A 19,406-nucleotide genomic window follows, 5' to 3' on the forward strand; every position below is an offset into this window, starting at 1 on the left:
CAGTCTCTGGGCCCTTATAAAAACAATTCACTGTATTCAAATTGAATGAAAAACAATAAAAATTACCAAATTCAGTAAGATTTTTTTTTTTATGTAACAGCAAACTTTCCAGTAGGATTCCAATATTAATACATGAGAAAATAAACAGAGCTTTACAGCAAAAACTATAGATAAGTCATCAAATAGCAAAATATATGAATTCCCTCTTATTCAGTGAAGGAGAGCTCACACAAAAATGGATTTCCCTATGGCATATATATATATATATATATATATATATATATATATATATATATATATATGGCAGATATAAAATATATATATTTTTTTTTATTTAACAGTAGTCACATACAACATACGATGCCCAATTACACCAAAATCTCAGATCACTACACCCCTCTACGGCAAAAAAGAAAATTGGACAATGCAGTATGTCAGGTGTAATTAGAATCAAACCTAGAAGATGCCGAGGTGGTTGAAAGAAGAGGTGAAGAAAGCGAAAAGACAGGGTTGAGCAACAAATGCAACAACATAGTGAGATAAGGCTTTTCAGTCTATACAAACCTAAGCTAACTCCGCATGATGAAAGCCTTTTACATAGAAGTTTGTGCTTTTGCCAAACCGTTAAAAATTTGATTTGTTCATTGATTTTTATGCATTTGTTTGGAAATTAATAGAGATGAGCGAATAGTATTCGATCGAATACTCATATCGGTCAAATACCACGCAGGAAAATTCCATTGAATTCAATGCAAAAACCTCCTCGTCCTGCTACTTCCTGAACTTGGATGATCCAATGTGTCGAACTTTGGTTTCCATGGAAACCGGAACAAAATTCCCGTTTTTTCCCATAGACTATAATGGTATTCGATATTCGAACGAATACTACTCGCTCATCTCTAGAAATTAACTCTTAGTAGGTAACGAAAGGGGATTGTCTGACTAAGTCACACACTGGGGATCCTTCGATACCTTTCCCTGATTTGACTCCAGATCCCATATTTACCAATATTTAAGGCCTAAATCCACCTTTTACCAAACAGAACATAAGAGTAATATAGAAATCTTCAATTCACTAGTAGCAAGTGAATTTTGCAAGCTGAAATATCCATCCATGAACAAAATGACGATCTTGGTAGCAGAGAAATTTTAGCTGTAAAAATCACTAATGGATAGCCAAACAATTGCAGTCAAAGGAGGGGGGGGGGGGTAGTCATTCAGGATTGAGAGGTCTATATTAAGGGGGAGATAAAGGATTCTGTCTGATACTCCTTACCATGAAACACTCCAGAAAGATCCTACATCAGAATCTAACCCTAAATACCTGGAGCTAATTCATGATACTTTTATTAAAGGTATTCTTACTAAAGAAAAAAAACAAAGCAATCCTAACCCTACACACTCTTTATATTATCACATGCTGATAATCTACAAAAATCTCAACAATCCGCCAAGGTGACTTATTATATCAGATATTAATCCCAATACATCGATGTGCTACAAAAATAATTTGTTCATTTAAAGTCTTATTTAAGAGATTTGGTGACCCTCACTGAGGGGATACTAACTCAATCCTGGAGACCCCCCCTATAGATGGATTCTGCCATGCCCTTTCATTTTGGAGGTAATTGATTTCCTATTGGAACATAATGCATTTCAGTTTCCTTTCAATCTTTATCTCCATATGCGTGGGATAAAAATATGGGGTGAAGTTTTGCCCCATTTTTGCAGACTTACAAATGCACATCCCATAGCAAGTCCCACCATATTGTATATTACAAGCGTTATAAGGGGACCATCCCAGATCAATACTACATTTTCATTATAAGGGTACATTCACACTACTGATACGTTGCCGGATTCTGAACGTTAAAACACGGTCAGAATCAGCGCGTATAAAGCAATTCCCATTCATTTCAATGGGGAGCCGGCATACGAGCGCTCCCCATTGAAATGAATGGGCTGCTTTTTTCACTACGAGCGCTCCCATTGAAGTGAATGGGAAGTGCTCACGTGTACAGCTCGGAATGAGCTGAGCTAGCTGTACACGCGAGCACTTCCCATTCACTTCAATGGGAGCGCTCGTAGTGAAAAAAGCAGTCCATTCATTTCAATGGGGAGCGCTCGTATGCCGGCTCCCATAGAAATGAATGGGAACTGCTTTATACGCGCTGATTCTGAACGTGTTTTAACGTTCAGAATCAGGCAGCGTATCAGTAGTGTGAATGCACCCTAACATTCATCAGTTTTGTGACTTACCTTAACAACAATGAATGGGGACTTAACTTTCAGGATCCTCGTTCTTTGAGGACATGTGTTTCTTATTGTAAAACAGGACCATATAAATAAGCCTTTTTTTAAAAAAAAATAAAGATAGATTGCAATGGAAAAATAACGTGCCCTATGGGCAATTCTGAAGAATGAGGCAAAGCTGTACCAGTCACATTGATAGGTATCAATGTGGGTTCCTAGCAGGGAAAAGCATTACCCAAAAAGTTTCATGTAGTCAGCTAGCCATTTATCATCGAAAGACTGGTTGCTTCCAAACCTCAAAGAAAAAGATGATATTTTTTCCTTTAAATTTTATTACCACAAATAATATGGCACACAATAACATAAAAACTATCCTATCCTTTCTCGGGCAACATGGTGGCTCACTGGTTAGCACTGCATCCTTGCAGCGCTGGAGTCCTGGGTTCAAATTCTTCCAGAGACAACATCTGCAAGGAATTTATTCCCCATGTTTGTGTGGATTTCCTCCCATACTCCACAAACATACTGATAGGGGGCTGGCAATCTACATAAAAAAAACTCCACTATCCTTTCTTGCCATTGGCCACATGGGTATCTGTACTGTGCCAGTTTACTATTATAGTATGTGTGTTTCTTATATGTATATATTTGCAAGTCATGTATACTTTGGTATTTTATGGACTTCAACATTGATTTAGATTTTTGTGAACTCACCCCTCTGGTTGGCAGTCTTACTGCCTTTTCTGCTTAAAAAAGGCCTTTCATATCCCTGGAGATCATTATATACTGCTAGAAAGGTTGACAGTGCACTGAATTCAGTAGACTCGCAGCTTTGCTGGTATGCACCCCAGTGCCAGAGATATCAGTGCTATTAGATTTGGCTCCGATCCCTTCACTTTCAGAAGAGAGGGCCTTGCAACCCAGCATCATCAATGGGCTGTGAAAATTCACCCCCTCCCGCAACAGTACAAGACTATGGAAGAGTACTGTCAGGAGGGAGTTCGTCAAAGCCCAGCGATGTTGCTGAGCATTAAGGTCCTCTCTTCAGACAATGGATGGATATCGGTGCCAATATCTTCGGCATCCAGTCGCATACCAGTAAAGCTGACAGAGATATAACTTGAAGCTCCTGAGCCCCTATACAAAATCTGTACCAGGGCCTCCATTTACTATGTGCAATCTATAATACTGCCATTTTCTTAAATTGTAGAAAGGCCAATAGGACCCCTCAGGCTTTAGAGCCCAGTAGCGATTGCTAAATCTGCAGCCCCTACAGCTATGCCCCTGCTCATCCCAGTCTTTCCAAATGTGCTAAGACAAGCCGCAGCCTCTATCATTCATCCATGTTGGCTTGTAGCAATGGGCTTCTGAACTTCAAAGTAAGCTTGGATGTTCTCGCTATCCTTGAATGATCCAAATTTTTGGTTGACAGTGTACCTTATAAGGCTAGCCTTTGTATTATATAACATGAAATTCCTCTTGTAAACTATTTTATACTGTATATATTATACAGTTTCTGCTTATATTCAGAATAAGAAAGATGGTTAGTGAAGTTTTGGGTAATAGAATTAGAAGAAATGAAGGTAATTGGTTACATATGAAGAAATATCATACAGAAAGCAGAACTGCTAAGTTTCTGTGTATTCTTGTCATGTAGCATATGTATGTGGCTGAGCATAAAGAGAAGTGACCACAACATTACTAGGAAGCCATACCAGGGCAGAACATCCTGCATGTTATTTCAGACACAGCAATCCTTACCACTTCACCAGTCTGCGGACAAGACAATCCATTCATTATGTAAGTAGAATTTGTATAGAAAACGTATCTACATTGGAAGGAGACCTGTTGTAATGAAAGGAAATCCCAAGCCAAGGACTGCATGGAGGTAATAAGAATATTTCACATATTGTACAATTGAAGCTGTATTGTGGGGAAAAAATAATGTATTAAAACTTTAGTGAAACAAACCCAGTATCCTGAAGCTGCCACATTCACACTTATTGTGATAGGGGTATAGCAATGAGAGATATGGGGTTTGGTATGCCAAGGTTCTCACCCTGAAGACCTGGCACTCTCTGATAAGCCTGTATAATGGAAATCGGTATACTATTTTAGAGGGATTGTCTCATTGAACACAGAGGCATAGCCCTAAGCCAGGGGTGCTCACACTTTGTCAGCATGTGAGCTACTTCTTTACATGACCAAGCCTTAAGATCGACTACCCACTTCTTGTGGGTGGGTCCAGCCTGTGGGCAGGGCCAGAGCGGCCTGTAGGTGGGGTGGGGCGTGTCTGTGGGTGGAGCTGGGCATGAGGGCGTGGTCGGGTGGATCGTGAGAGGTGGCTGCCCAGGCATCCCCGCTGTCTGCTTCTTCACAGCGCAGGATGAGAGTTATCCTTGGACACTAGCAGGCTGGGGCTGCGGCAGCCCCGCCTGCGAGTGTCCGTAGATGACTCTCAGGCTGCACTGTGAAGAAGCAGACAGCAGGGATGCCTGGCTGCATCCCGCGATCGACTCATATGTCCATTGCGATCGACCAGTAGATCGCGATCGACGTATTGGGCACCCCTGCCCTAAGCTATACATTCAATGTGCAAATACCTAAGGCCCTAGCATGTCTGTATGATAGTCACAATTAAGTCAAGTGAAGTGGTATAGTATTTTCCTAGGGTTGCTGTCATTTAATTCTTAGGATCAGCATGGGCCATAGTGACAAGTTAAAGTTATCACCCTCATCCACAAGGCTCTCCATAATGCTGCACCTCCCTACATTTCCTCCCTCATCTCTGTCTACCGCCCAACCCGTGCTCTCCGTTCACTCAATGACCTAACACTACATCCTCTATTATCAGGACCTCCCACGCTCGTATACAAGACTTCTCCCGAGCTGCACCACTTCTCTGGAATGCTCTACCCTGGACAATCAGATTAACTCCCAATTTCTTCAGCTTCAAGCGCAAACTAAAGGCACATCTTTTCAGACAGGCCTATCACATAACGTAAACCCTTCCGTACTATAATTAGAATCCCCAAAATTTAACCTTCCTCTGTCCCCGCTCCCACATTACCCCACATGATATGATGTCTTTTCAGGCTAACTTTATTTGTCCAAGCTCCATCCACATGTTACAGGACACCACTAGTGACGGCTCATAAAGTTTTGTTTGTGTAATGAAAGTAACCTCTACTACAAAATTGTCTGACCACTGTATAAGCAATGTCGCCCCTGCTACCTCTTGTGTCACCCCCTCTACCTCATAGATTGTAAGCTCTTGCGAGCAGGGCCCTCAGTCCCATTGTGTGAAATGACATTCTTTGTTATGCATCTGTCTGTATTTGAACCCTACAAATTGTACAGTGTTGCGGAATATGTTGGCGCTATATAAATAAAATGTATTATTATTATATTATTACAAGACCCCCAATAATAATGTTAGAATCTCACATGTCCATTAACAACTGTCCGTGTTATCAGATGGCAGCAACAATTGTGCACATAGCACCTAGAAAACACATGTATGAATTATTAATAAGAAAGTCTGATAAGTATTACCAAGTATAAATTCCAGTTAAATAACCTTAAGGATATAGTAGAAAATGTTTAGCAGGAGAAATAAATAGTATATGGGGATTAACATTGAATTATAATAACTGATGCTGAAGGTGGCAATACATGAATGAGGCATCATTGCAAGGTTAGCAGAAATAGTGTTAACTGCGTAAATATAAGCAATAGTAAAACTGAACACCAAACTTTGTTAATGTGCTAGTACAGGAGTAGACAGTCCACAGCACCAGTGCCAAGGTTGGCACCTCAGACATATCTGCCTGGCACATGACTCTGCCATTTTAACCACAGAGCAGTGCTGCTCCGGACTCTCTCTAAAGGAGCATCGAAACACAGTTGTAAGGGAAGTACCAGGGGAAATACGTGGTGTCCTAGTGTCAAGCCTAGTCAGAGAGAAACAACTGCCTGGGTAATTTGGTTGTGAAGTTTGAAGCAAGTGCAAAATCATCATATGACAGATAAACTTCTTCATTACAACAAGGCTAGACAAATTTGTAGGAATTTATTCAACAAAAGACTGACGTATGTGAGAGACGTCCTCTGCTCCCTGCAAAACAGGTTACTGTAGAGCGCTCATAGTCCTGTGTTCAGCCACAAGTTGTATTCACCAGACAAAGCTGGTAAAGTCAGGCATAAGGATCACATTGTACTCCAGATGTAATAAACTAAGGCATTGGTTTGTGTTATAAGACTGATAGAGAGAACAACATTCTTACAAATATTCAGTGGTACGCGCCTACTTTATCTTTGATAAAATAAAAAAAAAAGGGTATCTGATCCCTGTGCTAAATAGGTTCCCCTGCTAATAAAGGCTAAAAATGGTTTAAAAAAAAAAAAAAGAAAAAAGAAAAAAAAACAACCTCACTAATTCCTCAACAGTTTTACTAAGAATTTTTACACCCTAACCTTAGCTTTGTTTTTAACCCATTGCCAGCAATCACTGTACTATTATGGGATTGTTATAGGCATATTACCGTTAAGGCTGGTCTATGACCAGCTTCAATAGTAATGTAGCGAATCTCCCACAGATTGCATTTGTCTGTTGTTTTACAGTCTATGGGACTTGCCATCAAATGACTGCAGTTTCAAGCACCCTAACAGGGCTAACAAACTAGTAAAAAAAAAAAAAAAAAAAAAAAAAAAAAAAAGTTTTAAAAAAATGTTATTATAAAAAAATTCAAAAATCACTCCTCTTTCCCTAGAATACATATAAAAGTAAAAATAAAAAAAAAAGTGAAACACACACACACACATTACTTCTTCCTATGTCTACAAAAAAAATTAAAAATTACCCATGTAAAGTACACCTCATCCAAAAAAAAAAAACAAAAAAAAAAAAAACACGCTTTGTGACCCTATATACGAAAATATAAAAAGTTACGGGTGTGAGAAACTTTTTTGCAAAGTTTTAGATCTTTATTAAGGGGTTAAAATGTGAATAAAACTAAATAAATTTGGTATTCCTGGAATTATACCAGATGATAGACTACAGGTGACATGTCATTTTAGCTGCAGAGTGAACACCATATAAAACAAAGCCCAGTAAGAAAGTTGCACAAATGCACTTTTCCTCCAACCCATTCTATTTTTTTTCCAACTTCCCAGTATATTGTACAGAATAATAAATAGTACCATCATCAAAAACAAGTTGTCCCGTAAACATTAAGCCCTCATATGGTTCTGTGAACTGAAAAATAAAGTTGTGTGGTTTGGAAGGCGAGAAGAGGGAAGAAGTTATGATTATCTTCACAACAGTACAGCAAAGCAAAACTTCCCACAATGTAGTGACAAATAGTCATAAGTAGAGATGAGCAGAAGTCACAAGTAGGGATGAGCAAACCGATTTGGATAGAATCCCTCTGCTGGGTGTCTGGCAGTCCCATGGTATTTTCTGCAGGCCCCTGGCTGATGTAACACACCACAGGGTCAGCCCTGAGGCTAGTGATTGCGTCTCCATAGTCATGTGCGGCGTTCTAATGTCATGACTCTGACAAAGTATTATAACTAGAGATGAGCTAACACTAAAATGTCCGAGGTTCGAAATCCGATTCGAACAGCCGCACACTGTTCGACTGTTCGAACGTATTTCGAACCCCATTATAGTAGATGGGGGTAAATGCTCGTTTCAGGGGTAGGCAAAATTCGATAAAATTATACTTCCCAAGTCCACGAGTGACGGTCGGGCTGGATTCTCCTTGAAGTCTTCTCCCGGTGCAGCGTCCCCGCGTCTTCTTCCGGCTGGAATTCACTCTGCCTAGGCATCGGGGCCTAGGCAGAGCTGACTGCGCATGCGCAGTCAGCTCTGCCTGGCCCGACGCCTGAGCAGAGCCGACTGCGCAAACGAGGGCATGCCCGCGCATGCGCAGTCGACTCTGCCTAGGCCAGATGCCTAGGCAGAGTGAATTCCAGCCGGAAGATGCCGCGGGGACGCTGCACGGAGAAGACTTCTAAAGGTAAGAGAAGAACCAGCGTTGATTGGCAGAATGTATAGCATTCTGCCAATCAATGCTGGTTCTGCATCAAACCTTAAACTTCGAACAGCTAGTAGTGTTCGATCGAGTATGAGTATTTCGAATACCGTAGTATTCGATCGAACACCTACTTGATCGAACACTACTCGCTCATCTCTAATTATAACGTTGGCATGTTTCACATCCTGAAGAGGTGAGGCAAGGTCAGTGTAATAGTTTGATATCTTCATTAACCTCCCCTGGGTCTCTACTTATTATCCTCTAGGGTCTGAGTAGACCCCTGAGAATACTGATGGTGCTTCCAGTTCATGCCAAACCAGAAAGCTGAACCTTATGAATATTCGTGAAAAAGAATCTTGTGAGGTATACCCATCTCTACTCATAAGCCAAAAAGGAATCCTTCACAGGTAGAATAGGTCTGAAAAAGTTTTCTCCCAAAAAACTATGTAAGTAAAGAATAGGACAGTCTGGTGTGTATCGCCCCCTTGCCCTTCACCACTGTCATTACTTAGATACATCTGCAATGGGAAAGTGGGTGAAATCTGGCAGACAAACACTGGACTCTGTTCATCTGGGAGCCACATGTCCTTGCTTAAGCTGTGCGTCAACCTAAATATATAACTCGAGCAGTAAAAATAGAGTCTAATGAGTTAATTTGTGGTATTGCAACAAGCAAATACTTCCCATGACAAAATGAGAATCACCAGCGAATTCAGCAAAGCTCTCAGGTCTTGTCAAGTGTTCTACTTGAGAAAACGCCTTTCATCTGAAAAGCTATCATTTCCGTTCTCCTACGTGAAGAGAAGAGTATGGCAGATTGATATTAATTTATAATACAGCTTTATATTAGAGGTTCCAATAGCTGAAGCAGCGGCCGCAGCCTGTATCCTCCAATGTGTCCTGTGGATAACTAGGAAGTGAACTCAACAGTGGTGTAGAGGTCAAGAGCAGACATGGGAAAGATATTCTTAATTTAGCCCCTTTTAGAGGGTTGTGGGCTGAACCTTTGGACATTTCCCTATTATAAACCCAAACACATTCACTCCCTGTACCTAACGCCATCTGCACATCTGTAGTGGTTGACATTTCGGCAGCTTTTTAGCAGACTTTTCCAAATCACTTTATTTTAATCACGCAGATTATTAATTTAAGTATTCTTAAGAAGTTCTCCTAGGAGAGGAAACAGGATCTCTGGGATAGATAAGACGTGCTCTGCTGGCTCAGTGGATTCAGGTTAGTAGCAATGTTGTAACTTTACTATAGAAGTGTCTATTAGTTATTAGCACAGGTCTAGCAGTCTGTACTATGACTTACACAACTCTGCCCTACTCATGTTCCTATTTTTATCATAGCATTGAATCACGATAACTATTATGTGTACAGTAAAATCGTATTTCCAAAATAAGTGGCTTATACCTAATACGGCAAAGCTATTCATCACTGCTCTAACAGGTGAAGGGTTGCCGTGTGTTTGTTAAATGTCCAGGCAAGGTGAATAACATCGACTTACCACCTGGAACATGAATTACTGTAGAACATGATGTTAATTTCAATCTGGGATTATCTTGATAACTTTTCAATTTAAGTTAAAGCAATAGATGGAACTGCAGTCCTATGTAAAGTCATTATGATGCTTGCACCCATTTGCAATAACTTGGATATGTCCGCTGGGATTTGCTCTGTATCATAATGGATCTGCACATGTCTTCTGCAAATTTGCAATATTCAGTGTTTGGCAATTTAAAAAAAAAAAAAAAAAAGTTGTCTGACCAGGTTTTCTTACTATTTCAATTTTTAACAATTTGTAACTATACTGACCAGACCACATCCTACTGTTAATGCCAAGGGATGTCTAAATTTTCATCTATGCAGAAACAGACACCACATCCAGAATAGATGAAATCTGTCTATGGACAGGCTTATTGTACAATTTCCTATAAATTCCAAGTCTTTATCATAAATCTATCTCTACAAAGATCATTTGTGGGCAAATAATTAGATTGTATCCAGAGGCAAAACCTCAAGTTTTGAGGCCCTAATACAAAATATGTAAGGGAGTCCCCACTTAACATGTGATATCTATAATACCAGTGTCTTCTTTAAAGGGATTGTCCCAACTCAAGGATCCTCTCTCTACTGCTAGCTTATGTGGATTTAAGACTTTTCATAAATACATTGCTTCAGCAAAACTGCTTTGTATGGCTATTATCTGAGATTATTCACTTCATTGTTTACAGTGCGTTTCCATAACCACGGACCTGGGATGATCTTATCTTTCTGCCCAGGACAAGTGATGTAGCTCCCTGCTCTCAGGAAGGGAGGGGGAGCTGAGTGCTTGGAGCAGCTTATATTTCTGAGCTATTTATCTCTCAGTTATCAGTCGGTTAATTGAATTTTGCGAATAAGTGCTGAGACAGGGAGTCTGTTACCTCTGTATGTAAACACAGACCTAAACCAGAGTTTATTGCAAGCTGACTCTTGTTCCTGTAGCATGTAAGTTTGGGATTCTCATCACCTATCAAATCCAGCTCTGCTACATCAGCTTCATATTGTGCATCTTCCAGTGATACTGTGCTAATTTATTTACAACCATCCCTCATTACTGACTGCAAACATGTACTGCTATGAAGAGATAGCAGAGCGTGAAACCCCGCCCACCCATTTACCAAGAAAACCAGGAAGTGAACAGAGCATACAGCCTGCAAGTTGGTGAACAAGCCAGTTGGGAACATCCCTTTAATTATACAGATGGCTTTGTGTCCCATAAAACTCCAAGGCCTAGTAGCAATTTCTACCTTGGCTACCCCATAGCCCATCTCTGAGTATCATATGCAGATGTAAATAAAGGGGTATTCTAACTTTAATAATGTTATGCACTGTATAATGTACATACAGATTTGTTATATAAATGATCCCCATTTGTAGACATTGGGCCAGATTTACCAACAGTTTCACAGTGTAAACTTAAACAAGCTGTCTGAAAATTGATCAGCATTATCATCCCCTTAAAGCAAACATTAAAGTCTCCCATTCATTGACTGCAAGTAGAGATCTTGAAAGACAAATTTTTGCAGTTTACAACTCAACACAGTCACACTCCTTTTACTAAATATTTTTGTGGCAAGGCGCACAAAACTGTAATATGGCAACATTCAGACTCCATTCAGATCAGGTTTTTTACATCTGTTTAGCGGAACCATTTAACGGATACAAAAACTAGATGCAACTAGATGCCATCTGTTTACATAGAAGGAACCGTGACCATCCATTTTTTGGCGGACACAAAAGTATGGTATACTACGCTATTGTATTTGTTAAAAACAAAACAGAAATGAATCTGTTTTTTGTTTTAAAACCTTAATCTCTATGTAAACGGATGGCCATCTGGTTACCTCTATTTTATGCATTAAAGAGAACTCCGAAACAGATGTAAAAAATGTGATCTGAACAGAGCCTTAACCCCTTACAGCAAGGGAAAATTTAAAATTTTGTTTTGCAACTCCCCATAACTTTTTTGCAGGAAAATTTGTACTACATAATGGTACAACTTAATATTCCCTATAATGTACTGGGAATCTGGAAAAAAATTCTGAATGTGGTGGAATTGGAGAAAAATTGCATTAGTGTGACTTTCTTACGGGCATTATTTTTACGGCATTTATTGCACAGCTGAAATGAAGTGTCAGCGGTGTTCTATGGCTCGGTATGATACTGGGTATACCAAATTTCTATAGTTTTATTTACCTTTTAACCCTTTAAAAAAAAATACAAAAATTTGTCAACAAATTCTAGAAGTCGCCATATTTTGACACCTGTAAACTTTTTTTTTTTTTTTTTTATATTTCTGTGTATGCAGTGCATAAGGAGGGTTTTTTGTTTTCGGAGCCAGATGTATTTTTTACTTTTACTATTTTGGGGAATGTCTATTGATTTTATCACTTTTAGGGAGCCTTCACACGGAGTAAACACTTGTGTATTTTTGCAAAATATATGTGTAAAAATAAGACTCCCATTGACTTCAATGACATTTTACAGGCATATTTTTACACGTGTAGAAAATATCATTGAAGTCAATGGGAGTTATTTTACACGTGTATTTTGCAAAAATACACATGCGTTTACTCCATGTGAAGGCTCCCTTTCTGCGCAACAGTGGCAAAAAAAACCCCCAAAAGCTACTGTTCAGCTCGTATTTTTTTTTTCCCGCTATGGTATTCACCATATAGGAAAAGTACTTTTATAAATGTTTAGACCTAACATGTTTGGACACTAGGGTACCTAATGTGTGTGTATGTTTCACTTTAAATTTTAACTGTTGTGTGTTCTAGGGAAAAGGGGGTGAATTTGAATTTTTAATTCTTTTTATTTAACTGTAATTTTTAGAACCGTCCCTAGGGCAGGGGTAGGAAACCTAAGCTCTCCAGCTGCTGTGAAAGTACAACCCCCAACATGCTCCATTCACTTTCATGGGAGTTCCAAGAACAGCAGAGCAAGTATGCATGCCGGGAGTTGTAGTTTTGCAACAGCTGGAGAGCCAAGGTTTCCTACCCCTTCCCTAGGGGTTTTGAACCCCAGAGATCTCATCACTAATGCAATGCATTGCAAATTACCGACATGTGTATTACAGGCTACACAGAGCATCCTAGAATACAGTTCAATGCCAGACAAGTTTGGGAGCCTTCAACAGGCTGCCAGCTGTCATGGCAATGGTTTGCCAGCCCTGGATCTCATTCCAGGGGTCAGAAATCCTCCTTAAGGCTGAGGACCAACGTTGCGGAAATGCAACTTTTTTTGTTGCAGATTTTGTTTTGGTTTTTTGAGCCAAAGTCAGGAGTGGCTACAGAAGGAATGGGAGATATACAGGATGTTCTTATACTTATCCCTTCTGATCAATCCACTCCTGGCTTTGGCTCAAAAAACCACAACAAAATCTGCAACAAAAAAGCTGTGTTTCCGCAATGTGGGGCTTCAGCCTAAAATGGTGGCACCCATTTAAATAAGGCAGATTTCAGGAAAGGGTTAAAGGGATCCAGGGATAGACACATTTTCTCATGAGACATGAATCTTCTCCATATAGTTTCAGTTTCCTCATTTACACTTTTTTGGGTTCCCACTTCTCCCTTGCGTACTGGATAGCATAAAGTTGTGATATCCTTGTGTCATCCTTAGGAAGCACATGTCATATGGTCCGCTATGGTTGATGCATATTAAACAGCCTAGTAAACAGAGGACAGGCAGGAAAACCAAATAATAGAAATGGGGAAAAGCCAGAAATCCATTTTGTTATTCTCAGATGGCCTGTTTAACCGTCCTGCCCTCCCGTTGTTTAACCATTTACCTCCCAGTGTAGTATTAATATCATGCCGTTATTAGATCATGGAAACTACAGCTTAACTCTATACTAAATGGAGAAAAGTGCAATACCCTCATCTTATTGTGCAGACCTCTGTGTTTGTTTCTATTGCTTTATTTTATTATAGTATTTATCCCAAGAAAATTAAAAGGAAAAACAAAAACACATGGCACTCGACTGTGCGCAATATCTAATATAGCAGCATGAGCCAAAGAAAATGGTTCCTGTTTGTTCAAATATTTTGTGGTATTTTATGATATTTGAAAGAATTTATGGCATTGAAGCTGGACATTAATATTTTATTAGGAGTTTTCCTCTGAGGATTTGTAAAAGAACATCTTATGACACACACTGCAACCATTTCAACACAGAAAAGATATTTTGTGATGGGAAATTTCATGAGGTTGCTGCATTACGACTAAGGCCCCACGTAGCGTCCCGCAGCAAAAAAGCGCTGCGGGAAAAAGCACGGCGGCAACACATCATGGTTTTTCCTGCAACGCTTTTCAAAAAAAGAGATTTCCTCTGCGGACTTTCTGCTTCTATTATACCTATAGGGAAACAGCTGTCCCACAATGGTTTTGGAAATTGCAGCGGGTCCACTGCATGTATTTTTCCACAAGGTTGTGAATGGAATCTCTAGAATCCCATTCACCTTGCAGGGACTGTAAAATGCTGCGGGTTTTTTTCTGCGGTTTCTATGGGTATGAACATGCCTTGGGGGACAGATTTTGTAAGATCTTGCTATAAAATCATTTTTCTCTTGTCCAGCCCTTGTGTACTAACTTGTTTGCGCCTTTAGGCTTGGGCCGCACCTAGTGTAAAACCATGGTGTTTTACAGCACTTGCAAAGTGGATATGATTTTGGCTAATCCCATCCACACATTGCAAAAAAATATCTGTAGCGGATATGCTGTGAATTCCAAAACCATTGTGTTTTTATAAATCGTAGGATGTCAATTATACCTACAGAAATGCTGGCATTTTCCATATAGGTATAATAGGGAAAGAAAGTCAGAAGAAAACACTGCAGGAAAAGCGCTGCAGGAAAAACTGCAATGTGTTTTTGCCACGGTTTTTCCCACAATGCTTTTTGGCAGTGGATTGCTTCATAGGACCTTAAATGGGTCTTCCCACAAAGTAAGTTCCTCCCTATTCCTATGAGAGGGGATAACTTTGTGAGTCGGGATCCAACTGCTCAGGTTCCCACTGATCAGGGCAATGAGGGACTTTCTTTTCAATGGGAGTGATGTACTGAGATGGCCAAGTGCTGTACTTCAGCTATTTCCAGCACTTGGGAACACTGCCTGACCACTACTCCGTTCTGGAGGTCTGAGTGGTTGGACATCCACTGGTCTGCAAGCTATCCCCTATTCTATGGATAGGGAATAACTTCCTTCGTGGGAACCCCTTTAAACAAACATAATTACCATATGTCCTTTAAAAATATAACAATCTCAGCAGGAGAAAGAAAAGCGCCCCTTGCTGTTTGTTGGCATTATGCCTGTTCCTGGATTTAATAATCTCATTGATATTACATTACAATCAGTTTCTGTGCAGACTGTTGCTTACATTCCTACACATACAGACTATATCTATTCCGATGAAGTTTGTGGAAAATACGTATTCGGAGACTGAACAATGTGGCCTAGGCTTGTTACATTCATGGCTGGTCTGTAGTTTATGTATTCTTCATTGCCTTCCTATTTACTCGCCTACCCACTGGCTAACATTGAGCAACGTGTCCACTCTGAACTCTCCTCCTAGCTCTCGTCCAACCTGCTCTTTGACAGACTTCAGTCAGGCTTCAGACCCCGGCACTCCACTGAAACTGCCCTAACAAAAGTCACCAATGACCTTTCAACCGCCAAAGCCAAGAGCCATTACTCTGTCCTCCTCCTCCTCGACCTCTCCTCTGCCTTTGACACAGTTGATCATTCCCTCCTGTTAGAAATTCTCTCATCCCATGGTATCTCAGACCTGGCCCATTCCTGGATCACCTCATACCTCACCGACCACACATTCAGTGTCTCCCACTCGCACACCACCTCCTCACCTTGCCCTCTCTCTGTAGGTGTCCCCCAGGGCTCAGTCCTAGGACCCCTCCTGTTCTCCATTCATCACCCTTGGCCTGGGCCAACTCATAGAATCTCATGGCTTTCAGTACCATTGCTATGCTGACGACACCCAAATATATATCTCTGGACCAGACATTACCTCCCTGCTGGCCAGAGTTCCAGATTGTCTAGCGGCCATAGCCTCCTTCCTCTCCTCCAGCTTTCTCAAACTCAACATGGAGAAAACAGAATTTATCATCTTCAGCCCATCCTGTATGGCCCCTCCACCTGACCCATCTATCAAAGTTAATGGAACCCCACTTACCCCTGTCCCACAGGCCCGATGCCTTGGGGTAACCCTGGACTCTGACCTATCCTTCAAGCCACATATTCAAACCCTCAACACCTCCTGCCGCCTCCAGCTCAAGAACATCCACCGAATCCGCTCCTTCCTCACCCAGGAAACTACCAAGATGCTCGTCCAGGCCCTCATAATCTCCTGCCTAGACTACTGCAACACCCTTCTCCATGGACTCCCAGCTAACACCCTCGCCCCCCTCCAGTCCACAAACTGCGCTGCTCGCTTAATCCACCTCACCCCCGATCTTCATCGGCTGCTCCCCTCTGCCAGTCCCTCTACTGGCTACCCATAGCCCAGCAAATTGAATTCAAGCTACTAACGTTAACATACAAAGCCATCCACAACCTGCCCCCTCCATATATCTCTGACCTAATCTCCCACTACCTGCCCACACGTAACCTCAGATCCTCCAACGACCTTTTACTCCGCTCTGCTCTCATCCACTCCTCACACAACCGTCTCCAAGATTTCTCCTGTGCATCCCCCATACTTTGGAACTCCTTACCATGACACATAAGACTGACCCCCACAATCACAGGCTTCAAGAAGGCCCTGAAGACTCACCTATTCAGGAAGGCCTACAACCTACAATAACACTATCACCGCACTGACATCTGTACAGTATCCCCCTCTCCTTCTGTCTCTACCCCCTTCCCTCATAGATTGTAAGCCCTCGCGGGCAGGGCCCTCTACCCCACTGTGCCAGATGGTCATTGTTAGTATTATATCTACCTGTATAGTCTGTGTATTGTATATAACCCCCAAATGTAAAGCACCATGGAATTAATGGTGCTATATAAATAAAATAATAATAATAAATATGGTACTAAAACAAATTTTCCTTTTCCTATTTACTCATCTTTTATAACATACAGTATAACCGACTTGCTGTATAATATATAGTGGGTTATATGCTTTTATTCATGAGTCCCTTTTTGGATTTGATTACCATTTGTGTCACACTGTTCTTTGAGTGTCTAATTTCTTTTAATCATTCCATAATTTGGATGAATTAAATAATAAAGATTAATATATATTGTGCAGTTAATACTTATTGTATTGGGGAATAATTATCTTTGTATCATTGAATCTATATGTATATGCCCCTGGAAGTTTTTTTTTGTTTAAAACCGACACCCCAGGCACCAGTTTAGTTTTTTGTAGCTGGTGGGATCCCCTGAACAATTGGTTGGACTGTGAACTGCTCTAAATCAAGAGCAGAATACACACAAACCAATGAATGGCGATCACTTTATGTATCACTATGCTGCATCTATAATACTTTGTGGAGTACATACCCAATGCAGGTGACATACTATATATAAAAAATATATCTTTTTACAATCGATATTTTTAACAGTGTATATTATAACTGATATTTTATGACCATTTTGTCCAAAAAAAATGTAGATTTCCATACTAGTAATAAATATTAGATCCAGACTGATGAAGCTTCAGGTGCTGGTAGCGCTACGTATTAAACAGGGAGCCATGTTTTCTGTTATTAGGGATATAAGTTGCCCCATATCCATGGTCACAGTCTACTGAAATAATTAAGGAGTTCTAGAAACTTCTTGTTTTCACTTAACACTAATAGAGATCACACTGCCGGAGTCATCAATACAACTCTTACAACACGTCTGAAGGAGACCCCTTTATACTGAACATGCATCATATTTATTATAATTGCGTTTATGCAATATATAGTGTACAAGGCAGCATTGTTATTGTAATGAAGATATTCTGTAGAATTAGGAGCATTAGCAGAAAGAGTATTGCTAATTCACTGCTCACATCTGGGAATCTCCAAAGACAAACTTTTGCAATCTTATTCTTATTATAGTGTTTTTGTATCTATTTCTGCTTAGAACAAGTATTTATCTTTCCTCTAAACAAACAGTAGAACATGATTCGGCTTATAATGTACAGAAAACAACAATAGGCACTTGTCCATACCATAAGAGCAGTTATATTAAAATGCAATGAGTTCAACTACTACATTATAAGGAAAGAGCTGTATTAAGATTTAATGTGGGTCATTTATAAAAACTACTGCCAAAGGAGGTTGCATTGACAGAGTATGTACAAAGGAGTCTTGTTTATTATGTAGTAAATCATGTTACTGTAGCTCTTTATGTGTTATGTGTTTTATGGCTACACATCAATAACTGATGTATACAGTAACATTGCCTGTCACTGAGAAACAAGAGGCCCCGGAAAAGTTAGTTACCCTTAAAACATAACTTGTAGGGGCCTCTAATAGGAGCAGAAACAAACTGATAACACATTGCAAAGATAATTATTTTCAGGATAATCAACTGTTTGCTATGCTTGCTCAACTTCCCTGAGCCTCCACTTTAGAGACCCCAGAGTATAATAATAACACTTCCAGTTCATGCCAGATAAGTTTGGTCAAACAAGATCCAGAGGGCCAAGCCGCATGAATAATCATTGAAACAAATCTTGTGAATTTTGCACACCTCTAGTCATCAATATTAAAGTCCTAAAAACCCATTTAAAGAGACTTGTTCACCACCTCTACCAACTCCAACTCCTCGCATCATTCAATATGTGCTGCTCTGCTGATTCCAGTGCACTTGGAATTATTTTTATACCACACACACACCCCATTCCTGAGAAATTGATTGTAAGGAGCAATTCCCCAATAGTTGCTGGTGAACCCTTGGAGGAAGGGAATGACAAGACAGTGAGCCCTACGCTGAACCCACCCCTTTCCCTGCCTACTAGCGTCAACTACCCTAGGCAACAGAAGACAACTGGGCGGCAATCCCTTCTTAGATATGTGATGACACAGAATGTAGACAAGACAAACAACAACAAAAGGGAGGTCAGCCAGTTAAGGGGTCGAAACCAGTTGAGCGACGCAGTACAGAATTAAAATCCAAGAGAATAGTCAAAAGGTAAAGCCAGAGGTCAGGAATACGTATAGAGATAACAAAACAGCAAAGAGTAGATAGCCAGCACACACAAGGCAATAGCAAGAGTCAAGGTGAATGTGAGCAAACAATAAATAGGAAGGAAGAACCCAGTCCAGACTTCACTGGCAGATAGCCTGTGTAATTGACAGCCTAAGATTAACTATTAGAGGAGCATAAAGAAATAAAGGTGAAAGAGATGGGTGTGATGGAATAGGACAGTGTTCAGACAACACTAGAATAACCTATAGCAAAGAATCATAACTGAAAACGCCTCCTGCACCACAGCATACAAGTAGAGGGTGGCGCACAGACTCAAACAGGCAAAGATGTTACATTGGTTCTTATAGTTTTAGCAATGAATATGCTATTTAGGCTCTCCAATTATAGGTGGGTGCTCCCTGC

The 19,406-nt window shown here is 40.3% G+C and overlaps 2 protein-coding genes across 3 annotated transcripts in view; one reads left to right on the forward strand and one right to left on the reverse strand.

The window, feature by feature from the left end:
* The window catches only part of MED12L (mediator complex subunit 12L), a 300,557-nt gene that overhangs the window by 204,237 nt on the left and 76,914 nt on the right, over positions 1-19,406 (reverse strand). The window lies entirely within an intron of this gene.
* P2RY14 (purinergic receptor P2Y14) overlaps positions 1-19,406 on the forward strand; it is a 34,355-nt gene that overhangs the window by 11,949 nt on the left and 3,000 nt on the right. The window contains exon 1 of one of the 2 annotated variants that reach the window (XM_075268809.1): positions 9,464-9,527. The exons of the other annotated variant lie outside the window; for it this stretch is intronic. The gene's annotated coding sequence lies outside the window, so the exon portion shown is untranslated. Of the gene's footprint in view, positions 1-9,463; positions 9,528-19,406 lie in introns of those variants that run through there. 2 annotated transcript variants of the gene reach the window in all.

The sequence above is a fragment of the Leptodactylus fuscus genome, chromosome 3, assembly GCF_031893055.1.
Source record: "Leptodactylus fuscus isolate aLepFus1 chromosome 3, aLepFus1.hap2, whole genome shotgun sequence".
Classification (NCBI taxonomy): domain Eukaryota; kingdom Metazoa; phylum Chordata; class Amphibia; order Anura; family Leptodactylidae; genus Leptodactylus; species Leptodactylus fuscus.